The sequence below is a fragment of the Engraulis encrasicolus genome, chromosome 20 (assembly GCF_034702125.1).
Source record: "Engraulis encrasicolus isolate BLACKSEA-1 chromosome 20, IST_EnEncr_1.0, whole genome shotgun sequence".
Lineage (NCBI taxonomy): Eukaryota > Metazoa > Chordata > Actinopteri > Clupeiformes > Engraulidae > Engraulis > Engraulis encrasicolus.
In genome coordinates, this window is record NC_085876.1 from 44,060,848 (window position 1) to 44,073,911 (window position 13,064).

Consider the following 13,064-nt stretch of genomic DNA (forward strand, 5'->3'; position numbering starts at 1 on the left):
GAGAGAGAGAGAGAGAGAGAGAGAGAGAGAGAGAGAGAGAGAGAGAGAGAGGTCTAAACATAGGAAAACAGCTATACATTATATATACGGTTGAGTCAAAAAATTAAGTCAATTCAGTGAATCCTGACTGATTAAATGATCACTTAAAAGTCCATGAAGCCATCAAATAAGACATGTACATGCATTTAAATTCGCACAGAAAGACCTGTCTACACCTATACAACATACAGAGTCCTTAACACCTAAAACACCTATAGCCTACATTATACCACACACACACACACACACACACACACACACACACACACACACACACACACACACACACACACACACACACACACACACACACACACACACACACACAGTAAAGCTCACACAACATTGGTTCGGCAGCATCCCCGAAAACATGTACAGAAAATGGTGCAAGGCACACTGTTTACAGCACAGCTACATTTCTTAGAATTGCAGGGGCTTTTACTCTTGCAACCACATCTGATCATCTGTAAAATGTAGTCTGGTGCCACTTTGACCTTTTCTGGAACACTTATTGGTATCAGTGCTTTGTTGCATGGGTCTTTCTTCCATCCAAATGCTTCAGGAGATAGTTCAGGTGGAGTGTGAACCAATGTCCTCCACAATATTGCTTGAAATGAGCCCTTATCACATTCTCAAGAAATGCCTCTGTTGTTGGTGGAAGAGCAGCCAGGTTAGGTGAAGATAAATGACCTTTCCCATTCTTTTTTCCCCATACCACCAACCTTGTATGTGACATGCTGATACTATCTGGAATGCCATAACATGCCGACACAAAGTTAGTGGCCTCACTGGAAAGTTGTTGGAATGGTGCCAGCACATTACCAATTGATGTCAAGTGATATCCAGCTTTTAGGGTCTTGATAACAGAGCCTTTACCAATACCAAAATAGGATGCCACAGTGTCACACCTTGATATGGCATGGGCTGGTAAAAGGTCAATTACAATGTCATTTTGTGGATTTACATTTTTAATTTTATCTCTTTCCATGTTAATACGACCACCACTGAAATTATGTACTTTGTAGGCAAACAAATAATCAGCCAAAAATTATGTAATTATTACTTACAATTTTTATTTTGTGTTACAACAGCACAGGAAGAGTAAATAGCAATGTATGAAATGGTGAAATTCTGTGTTGAATTAGTACCGGTAATCCTTTCTGGGTATGTCTAAGCTGACACCACCAATATTCGCCTAAATGTTACATATTTCTGCTTGACAAACAGCTACTTATGTAATTGTCTAAAATTTATTTGGTACAAGGACACTTTCTCCACTTTGATGTGGCAGGCCTACCACCCAGAATGCTCTATGGTTAATCATAGTGCAGTTATGAAGCTGTCAAAAGCTTGTGGGCTATGGCTGCAGCGAAATCAACATGAAAGGGTTGATATCTGAAATTGGTACATCACCCACTCTTATCCTGATGGGTAAGTGTTGGACAACTACAAACAACAAAACCAAACAACCCACTATGAGATATAAAGCCATGTTTGGCGAAATGTTGGCCTTTGTGTCTCCGACTTGGAAAATCAGGCTTTTTGGGTGAATGCCCCGCCCCCAAACATGCATGACCCCACCCCCACTGATGTCCATACCTCACCACCTGTTCTTATACACATCCCACCATGTAAACAAACACAAAATAAGTATGGTATAAGGTATTTGGTCAGCATAACATGAATTGGGAGCCAAAGACTGTTGTAATCTATGGCTGCAGCACATCAAGCATAAAAGGCTCAATATCTGAAAATGCTCAAGGGATATCACCGGGCATCGTCTGGAACCTTAATAGGTACACCTTAGGCAACCACAAACTGCAAAGAAAAAAACTTTATCAGACGAAACTGGGTTCGGCTGATATTTGGCTTTTGGCTGCCGGACTATGGTTAGCGGTGATGGATTTACTGCAAGTGTCATAAAGTTACAAATAGAAGCACTATTATTATTAGTAGTAGTAGTGGTAGTATTACTATTATTGCTATTTAAAATGTATTATTTCAATTCCATTTCGTCAACATGATCTGTAAACTGTTAACGATGTTGGTATTTCACATTGTTATTGAGATTTACTGTGGGACAGAGAGCAAAGCTTCTTCTTCAAATATTATATTATACTATTATATTATAAATTGTTATAGAGAATGAAACTTACGTTCAGTTTATAACTGTCCTTTTTGTGAAATCACTTTCAACTTCAAGTCCAAGTTTATTTTAGCCATATCAACAGAGTAAAATATAGAGTCATTACATTACATTTTTCCTCACTTTCAATGATAGGAAAAAAATAGACGGTCTAGAATGCAAGATATCTATTTCTCATGCTCTTCACAGGTATAAAGTCAAGTCGGTTTTATTGTCAATTTCTTTACATGCACTGGTCATACAAAGAATTTGAAATTACGTTTTCCCACTTGATCCCTTTCAGTCGCCTTAGCTAACTCTGAGAAGTGACTCAGCGTTTTTGCTGCCTACAGTATGTGAACGCTCCAAAGTGTCAGACCCCTTGGAAGCAAACCGTACTGAGACTGTGGGTGCTGTGGGTTGTTGTGCAGTACTGCTTGGGCCAGCTGCTTTGCGTGGGTTAATGGTGGCTAGTGTCCTCTTCACGCTGGCAGAGGCGATTCTATGGTAAGCTGGGGCCCCAAGCGAAATATTTAAAAAAATAACATTCAAAACAAATCGCCACAACTTTAGTATAAAGGTTTAGCTGTCATTAACCATCTATAAGCTTGGGGGCCCCAAGCTGCTGCCTGCCTAGCCTGGTGACAAGATGCGCCTCTGCACGCTGGCAGAGGACAGGTACAGGGATTTGTCGTGGGAGGGGGGAGGTGGAGTTTTCTGTGGGTGAGTGTCATTTTGTGCTTCAAATGGGACAAAAAAGGGGGGCGCTGTGGTGCAGCGCGCTAAGCCTCCCTCACTTGGGCTTGCACGCCCACGGGGACCCCGGTTTGAGTCCAGACGGGGTCATTTCCCAACCCTACCCCGTCTCTCTCCACACTCACTTCCTGTGGCACCTTCACTGTCCTATCCGAAATAAAGGCCCAAAAAGCCCATTGAAAAAAACAAACAAAAAACTAAAATGGGCAAAAAAAACCCCGGTTCAGTTCGTTGAGTGGAGAGGTGTTGTTCTCACAGCTCCGTGGCGCGGGCTTGTCAGACAGTGATGACCTGTATGCCCTGCCACAGGCACTGTGCGTCTCTGCTGTCTCTGAAGTGTTTTGTTATTTTGTCTGAGTAGACCTTTTTTGCTTTCCGATGCCCTTTGACAGGTTTGCCCTTGCAAACAAGGCTGACAGTTTAACCTGACAGATCATTGTTATCATGCCACTGCAGGCTGAAAGGTTAGAGCTATTTGTCTGAACACAAGACATCATGCCCCTCCCCTTATCAAGACTGCATTCGATTCAGCATTTTTACTTTACACAACTTTTACACAACACAAACACACACACGCACATGCACGTGCTTGTGCGGAGGCACGCATGCACGCACGCACGCACGCACACACACACACACACACGCATGCACGCACGCACGCACACACACACACACACACACACACACACACACACACACACACACACACCATGACCATGGCATAAGAGGGCGAGGCTTGTAGCCAGAGGCGAATTACTGTAATAGCCTCTGGTTTATATGTCTGTAAGGGTTTTGTATAGGTACTCTAGGTGTAATGTATGCTTACTGTCTATGTCTAATTGTCCATGTCTAATTGTCTATGTCCACAACTAAAGTCTATGTATGTGTGTCTGCATGGGAAAGTAAGAAACGTAATGTCAAATTCTTTGTATAACCTGCATGTAAAGAAATTGACAATAAAGCCGACTTGACTTGACTTAACTTGGTTTGAAATGTTGATTTCTGTAAGGAACTTGACCTGCCTGTTATGTAATAGTGCAGCCTTTCCATTTGAACTTCTTAAAGATCTGATCCATTTTTAATTGTTTAAGTGTCAACCCCTAATAATGGAGATAAGTTGACAACTGTCATGCACATGTACAGTAGGTCATCATTTTTCTGTCACTACTGACGGGATGGGTGATGAACGACTCTGGAACTCTGTAAAATCCGGCTCATCAAAGAGCCATATCGTAAGCCTTGACTCAAGCCTACACAGCATTCAGTTTGGCACAATATCAGGTGATATCAAAACATAGGTCTAACACACAGATACACAGACAAACAGACAGACAGAGAGACAGACAGACAGACAGACACACATACGCACGCACGCACGCACGCACGCACGCACGCACGCACGCACGCACGCACGCACAGTCGCACACACGTGCACTCAAGCACACACGCATGTGTGCGCACAAACACGTGTGCGAACGCATGCATGCACGTACGCACGAGCACGCACATGAAGATAAGAGTGAACCAAACAAAATATATCAAGCCTTTGTTGGATTTTCCCCACAAAATGCAATTCACGATTCTCACATGATGAACTTGATTTGGACTCATTCTATGAAGCATTGTTTGAGCATCATTTACTCTCTCATGATTGGGTGATTCTCCAAATAGCCTACACTTTAGGCCTATGTCCCTGGCGAATATTTTGAAAATGGACTATATATATATATACACACACACACTTGGTACTTATTAAAGGGAACTTGGAAAAAAATAATCATGGTTCAAATAAGATGCTTTCTTGAAACATAAAAACATTTTATATGTGATAATACATTATAACCATTTTGCCACTGTCCCTGAGTCTGACTTTTGGCCTTTGACCTTGTTTACCTTAATAATAGAATTATAAATCAATGTTAAATCCAATCAAAAAACATTATTTTACATCCATGTAAGTAAATATGTATTGTAGCCTATTAAAAATAAATATTGTGAAAATATCACATTTGTCACATGTTGGACACCTGTCCTATTTATTGTCATTTCCACAAACTACAATCTCAAGCACCTTGCTTAGGAATTATTTAGTCAGTATAATCACGGCAAAATAATCTTCAGAGGGATTCCCATGGACTGATGACAGATTGATTGGGGGGGGGGGGGGGTCTTTCATGAAGCTCTTTCATATTATTTTACTTTTGAGGTCTGCATAGGGCAATGAGGTCCTGAAATCAGAGAACGCTAGCCACACATGGGACACACAACTAGGCTAACTGGGAAATTGCGCCTCCCCTCTAATAGTTTATCTCACCTGTGAGAATCTTCATTTATCTGAACATTTCTTATATATATATGAAATACATGCCTTTTTCACATGGGAGATTCCACCTCCTGCTCATGTCAAACTGGCCCTTTTATCACAAAGTTCGCGCATAAACTACATTTCCCACATTGCACTGCCAAGTCCGAGAGAAATGCATTCTGGGTGGGTAAATACAGGAAATGTGATGTTTCCCTCCAGCGTGTACATTTCTGCAGCATCTCAGCTGCTGTCTGTCCTGACTTATCCTAAAATATCGTAATACCAAAGCTATGGCTTTGTCAAACTGTTCCCTGAAGGTTAACAAAGATCTTTTAGATCCAAAGTTTGAAAGTTATAGACTGTCTCTGGATCCACTGCCAACTTATACAATTGAGCTAGATGCAGGTGAGAACCATGATATGATATTATACTGGAATGAATGACTGCGGTTAGCTTAAGTTAGCCATCAGTAACTACAAAATTGATCTCACTGACACTGTTACATGTAAAACTCTGCTCAAAACTTCAAATTGATCTCGAAGTGTATGTCAACCACGTCACTGGCTGCAATGAACAGTAGTTTCGCTAAGTAAGTTATAGTGACAGTAGCCCAAGAGCCAAGACCCTAAGTTGTCAGTTCAAACTGTGAACTACATGGGATGGGATGTGTGTCTTGTGAGTGGTCAACCATTGAAATTAAAAAGCAAAACCGGATATCTCTTACTTTCTCACCCCAGTAATAAATGCAAGGCATTCCATAAACTGTAGCTTATTGATTGTTGATGAAGCAGATAAAGAGTACTGTATCTCTATCTAGCCCCATCTTTTTGTGTCTTTTTAAAATGTAACTTATTATTATTATTATTATTTTACCAAGGATGTTGTTTAGCATGTTGAAAATTCAGTTGTTTTTAATAATTTACTTCATTACATGTACACTCACTGTTTTAAAATCGTGTTGCATATTTCAGCTGTTGCTGAGGTGAAGCTCAAAGACAGCCAGTACACCTTGGATCATGTGCGTGCATTTGGCATGTTCAACTACCTGCACCTGGACCCGTGGTATGAAGACAGCGTTTACTTTGTGGACAACAAGGGCCGGCTGCTTAACCTGACTGTGACATTGGTAAGTTGATTATCAAATGTGGGAGACGTGTACCAAAAGAATTCTGAAAATATTTGCAATGTTATTGGTCTAGCAATGTCGTTAATCCTATCCTATGCATCAGTTGGCCCATATCGGATGTTGACGTAGACGGGGGATGGTATGCAATCACACATGGAAAGCAGTGTTGTCCACACACACACACACACACACACACACACACACACACACACCACACACCACACACACACCACACACACACACACACACACACACACACACACACACACACACACACACACACACACCACTTCCCAATGTCAAGTGTTCTAGCCTTGGTAGTGCATGAAACACCCCCACCCTGGAGCTGTGGGGATATTAAGGGAGGGTTGCAGGTTCTAATCCCAAGCCTACCATTCCCAACACTTCCATCCATAGCTGAAGTACCCTGGAGCAAGAAACAGACTCCCTGTGGAGTGCATTTTAACGTTCTGTGTCCCGTTTCAGCTCGATACGGAACCCATACTTTTTATCTCTAAATTCCGAAACACAATTCCATATTTCAAGGGGCTTGTGGGGGGCCAGAGCCTTGCTGTCTAAGGGCCGCATCTGGCCCCAGGGCCGCCATTTGAATAGCCCTGCTCTAGGGCATGGATGGAAGTGTTGGGAATGGTAGGCTTGGGATTAGAACCTGCAACCATCCCTTAACCATCAGGGCGTGGCTGTCCCACAAACATCCTCCCTCCCACCTGCAGACACATAAGCGAGGCAGAAAGACTTGGGGAAAAAAAACCCTAGGGTGTAACATAGTCAAATGTTCTATTAAACCGCTTTCTTTGTGGAGAGCTGCACTCTCAGTGCATTTCTAGTCCTTACTTAATGTTTTATCTTAATGTTTTAATGTTCCCCTGCCTTGCCTTGCCTTGTAAATTGTTGTATACAGAAAACTATAAAAAGATGCCTTAAGGACGGTATGAAGCCCATGTGTGCCCCAAGGCACTATACTTCATAGCTGGTATGAAATCTTTATGTAAGATATTATGAAAGCTTGTGTCACGTGTTGCCCCATCACTTGTTGTTAATGTTTGGTGACCCTGGGCACTTTGTCACTGGACCTTATGGATAATCAGAAAAAAAATATCCATAAAGAATTATCCTGCGGCAGGTTAGCAGAAAAAGCTTAGCTAAACAAAATAAATATTTCAATAAATTAAATAACTAATGTACACAACCCTAGCATCGCGACGCCATCCTCTGTACTCCACCCAAAGATTTTGGCTCAGCACATCGTCTGGCAAAAGCCTGGAGCTCGGTTCTCTCAGTGTTTTGCCAATCAGCAAACAGTTGAGAGTGGTGACGTAGAACTCACCCACGAGCTCAATTACTGATTGGTTAAGGTAACTATATTCACACTTTCGTTTTGTTATTTGTATGCTTTTGCGACGCTATAATGTAACAGGCATGCTAATAAAGCACAATATGGGTTTTAATTTGAGTTTGGAACTTCAATTAATTTAAATGATAGAGTAAGATCAGACCATCTCCCATCGTCCACGGAGACGGATTCCTCGTGGCTTTTGCCAGACTGATTGACGGAGTCAACAGTCGGCTCGCCCAGGCTAACACAACCCCATTCCCCCACCAAAATAAGCTTAACAGTATTCCCATTAACATCATTCTGATTTTTGCATCTGAACATTTCTACAATTATTATTATCAGTTATTATTTTATACATCCCAGTGGGGCGCTGACTAAACCTAGACGATCACTGTCTGAGCCAGAAGTCTTTCACACAGTGTGCCTGTTGTAAAGGCTCTTCTGTCTAGCCAAAACTTTTATTGTGATTCTGAATCTGAACCATCCTGTAAACTGTTAAAGGTAAATGATCTGAAAGCCTTGGCAGAGCAGTGTAAAAAGGGGAAGTTCCAGTGTGGATTTTGCCACTAGACTGCTGTTTTTAATATTCGCCAGCAGGGGGAGCTGTAGCTCTAAATACAAACCATGTGCATGAGTGCCCTCTCTCTCTCTCGCTCTCTCTCTCTCTCTCTCTCTCTCTCTCTCTCTCTCTCTCTCTCTCTCTCTCTCTCGCTCGCCTTAGTCTTCCAGAATTAAAGTGCATTTTATGTTATGTTATTTTTTAGGACCAGCTGATGATGTTAAAGCGGTGGTTTGCACATTCTGTGCTGTTTCAAGCTTAAATAAGATGCTGTGTTAAGGATACAAAAATCCATGTCAAGGGGATGAAAAGGAATTGCATTCAAATCTCTGAGAGAACAGCAATACCTTGCATCTGTTTTGCAATCAGAGCTTTGGTTTGGCCCAGGACAAAGCCACCTAAAAGGACCCCCACCCAATACATACTATACTGTACAATGTAATGAGGGTGAATTTCTGGGCCCTCTCTCTCCATGGGCCTGAATTAAGTAATGTGGCTCGAAGTAGTGTCGCTCTATACAGTACATTAGTTGTTGCCAGTGGCCTGGTAGTGACTTACCAGATAGTTCTATACACAGCAGAGTTCTGACTCTAGCTGGGCAGGCAACAGGTTGACTGCAATGCAATAGAGTGGTCCTCGATTTTCTTTTGTGTTTGCTGCTGTCCGCGTTATTTATTTAGGTTCATTTGGATTTTCTCTCAACCGACTTTAGAATGGCTGTCTATGGACGTGTTCATAATTATCTTGGCTATGTTCATGTTCTTTTTTACCACCGTGAACATTTGTTTTCTCTCTCACTTCTATGCCAACAGATAGTGAAAACAAAAACAAAAATCCAAACAAATCCATCACTCACATATTCTCTCTCTCTCTCTCTCTCTCTCTCTCTCTCTCTCTCTCTCTGTTGATAGTTTGTTAATGATATTTCTATGATTAGAAAATATTTTGTCTTTTTGTAACTTAACTCATTGGCTGCCTTGGCCGTCGAATGACGTCATTTCAAATAGTGACGCCCCCTACCTTCGACGTCGTTCGCCGACAATTGCGTTTTTTTACAGCCAGGCCTCGAGGACGGTCTGACCTATCTTCTGTATGAATTTCAAGCCTCTAGGCATTTTCTAACTGTTCCTGTAGGTGGCAGAAGTGTCCTTAGGAACAGTCAAGGCAGGGCTTTAGCTCAGAGCAAGATGAAATGTCAAGACAAAAACACCCCTTTTTAGGGGCCAAGCAGCGAAGCTGGCGAAGGCCCCTATAGAGTTAGTAGGTTTTCTTCATTAGGGGCCAAGCAGCGAAGCTGGCGAAGGCCCCTATAGAGTTAGTAGGTTTTCTTCATTATTATTATTTAGTCACCATTCTTATCCCTCTGCAAGTCTATGGCAGCCCATAGAACCGTACGTAGGAAAATGCTGTAAATCGGCACACACATTCGGGCCTGGCTCAGCATTACCCACAGCAATTTATAGATCCCCAGCCCCAACGCTCTAGCGCCACCAACAGGTCAAAGTCACAGGTACATTTCTGCTTGTAACTTTTGAACCGCTGGGCCAATTTTCATAAACTTGGTATCCATGGAATCCTTGAGCCAAGACGAATCCAACGCACTCTATGACGTCATTTTCCGCCAGGGTAGTTTTCCCGCCATTTTGGATTTTGTGAAATTCAATAAAAATGCTATTATTTCCGCAATTTTTGACCAATTCGCCCGAAACTTGGTATATAGTATCTCTAGACTGAGCTACACATGGGGTCTCAAGGAATATTAGATATCTTTTATAGTTTTGCCGTGACAGCCAATCAAAATTGTCGTAAAAGTGGTGAAACAGGAAGTGAGGTCATATCTCAGCAACTGTTTGCTGAATTAGGTTGGGATTGTGTCCACACATAGTAATCCATCCCATGACCTACCACAAAAAAAATCAGAACCCCAGCTCAAACTCTGTAGCGCCACCAGCAGGTCAATTTTTTTTTTTTAAACCATATGCACAATGTAAAATATATTATTATCACTAGAATCCTTGGGCCAAGCCGAATTCAACGCACTATATGAAGTTCTGTCAACGCAGAAGGGAAACACCGCCATTTTGAATTTTGTAAAAATCACTGTAAGTCTATGGTAGCCCATAGAACCATAAATAGAAAAATGCTGTAAATTGGCACACATATTTGAGGCAGCATCAACATTACCCACAGCGAGTTATAGGTTCCCAGCCCCAATACTCTAGCGCCACCAGCAGGTGAAAGTCGCAGGTACATTTCTGCTTGTAACTTTTGAACCGATGGGCCAATTTTCATAAACCTGGTATCCCTGGAATCCTTGGGCCAAGACGAATCCAACGCGCCCTATGACGTCATTTTCTGCCTGGATAGGTTTCCCGCCATTTTGAACTTTGTAAAATTCAATAAAAATGCTATTTTTCCCACAATTTTTGACCATTTCTCCCGAAATTCGGTATATTGTATCTCTGTACTGAGGTTTGTATGGGGTCTCAAGGAATATTAGATATCTTTTATCGTTTAGCCGTGACAGCCAATCAAATTTGTTGTAAAAGTGGCAAAACAGGAAGTGAGGTCATATCTCAGCAACCCTTTGTCGGTTTCGGCTAGGATTTTTTACACACATAGATGTCCATCCTATGACCTACTGAAAAAAAAATCAGACCCCCAGCTCAAACTCTGTAGCGCCACCAACAGGTCAACATTTTAGCTACATTTTTGCCTGTAGCTATTAAACCATGTGCACAATGTAAAATATATTATTATCACTAGAATCCTTGGGCCAAGCCGAATCCAACGCACTATATAACGTTATGTAAACGCAGAAGGGAAATACCGCCATTTTGAATTTTGCGCTGCAGTTCCTTCTGTTGCCGTGGCGACTTTGGCAAGTTTACTGCTTGGCCCCGCATTGCTGCTTGCAGCTATATTTATTATTATTATTCTCTAGTCACCATTCTTCTCCCTCTGCAAGTCTATGGCAGCCCATAGAACCGTACGTAGGAAAATGCTGTAAATCGGCACACACAATAGGGACAGTCTCAACATTACCCACAGTGATTCATAGGTCCACAGTCCCAACGCTCTAGCGCCACCAGCAGGTCAAAGTTGCAGGTACATTTCTGCTTGTAACTTTTGAACCGCTTGGCCAATTTTCATAAACTTGGTATCCCTGGAATCCTTGAGTCAAGACGAATCCAACGCACCCTATGACGTCATTTTCCGCCAGGATAGTTTTCCCGCCATTTTGAATTTTGTAAAATTCAATAAAAATGTTAATTTTCCTGCAATTTTTGACCAATTCACCCGAAACTCGGTATATAGTATCTCTGGACTGAGTTACACATGGGGTCTTCAGGAATATTGGATATCTTTTATCGTTTAGCCGTGAGAGCCAATCAAAATTGTCGTAAACGTGGCGAAACAGGAAGTGAGGTCATATCTCAGCAACCGTTTGTCGAATCAGGCTGGGATTTTGTACACACATAGTAGTCCATCCCATGACCTACCACAAAAAAAATCAGATCCCCAGCTCAAACTCTGTAGCGCCACCAGCAGGTCAAAATTTTAGCTACATTTTTGCCTGTAGCTTTTGAACCGTACTCCCAATTTTCAAAATATTGGTACACAGGTCATCTTCACACTATGCTGCACCCAGGTATGGATTTTCGTAACAATTGGAAAAACTATCAGCTCTCAGCAGCCATTCAAAATTGTGGAAAGAATGGAGGGATTTTTCTCATCTCTCTGTCCCCTTTGCCAACGGGACCTGCGCACGTTCACTGACACCATTCTCGGCAGGGGGTCTCTGGACACACCGAGAGCTTAGGTGTGTGCGTAGTCTGCTATTGCTCTAGTGTCAACCAAAGCCCCACTGCCCCAGCCCCTGCACATACCCCCCCCCACCCCCAACCCACACACACAGACAGAGGGAGAGGGAGAGGGAGAGGGAGGGGGAGAGGGAGAGAGAGGGAAGGAGGGAGGGAGAGAGAGAGAGAGAGAGAGAGAGAGAGAGAGAGAGAGAGCATTGTTGTTCTCTTGGTTCCTCTGTCTGTCTCACACACACACACACACACACACACACACACACACACACACACACACACACACACACACACACACACACACACACACACACACACACACACACGTTACTTCTATGTACACCAATTCCTCAGACCAGTCTCTCAAAAGGCTGGCCAACATTTACATTGCAGGCCTATAGGATTCTTATGTTTAGGATTTCAAGGACATATCTATTTTCAGTAGGCTCCCGTTTTTTTTCCCCATAATATTGTATGTCATATAAACAATTTTACTAAATAGAATGATCACAGAGGATTATAATTGCTGTCCAAAAAGCAAGCCTCTCAAGTATAGAAATGACTTGCTGATATTTTATAGACTAATTTGAGAGGGAATGGAAATGTGTTACTCAATATAAATCAAGGGCAGCACAGGCCCTGCCGTGGCCAAACGGTAGGGCACTCGTCTATCATGCGGCTGACCGGGTTGATTCCCAGCCCAGGTCCTTTGCCTACCCTCCCCGTCTCTCTCCCCATTTTCCCCTCCAAGGAATGCACCCCAACATTGGCGAGATTTGGGCCAAAGGGGGCGCTGCAGTTCCTTCTGTTGCCGTGGCGACTTTGGCAAGTTTACTGCTTGGCCCCGCATTGCTGCTTGCAGCTATATTTTACTATTATAATATAATCTCAAAAGTAGCATAGCAAAATCATTTTTGAAAGTAAAGCACCTGTGACTGTAGTCTACTTTCTTGCCCTCTGATTTTAACACAGGTAGGCT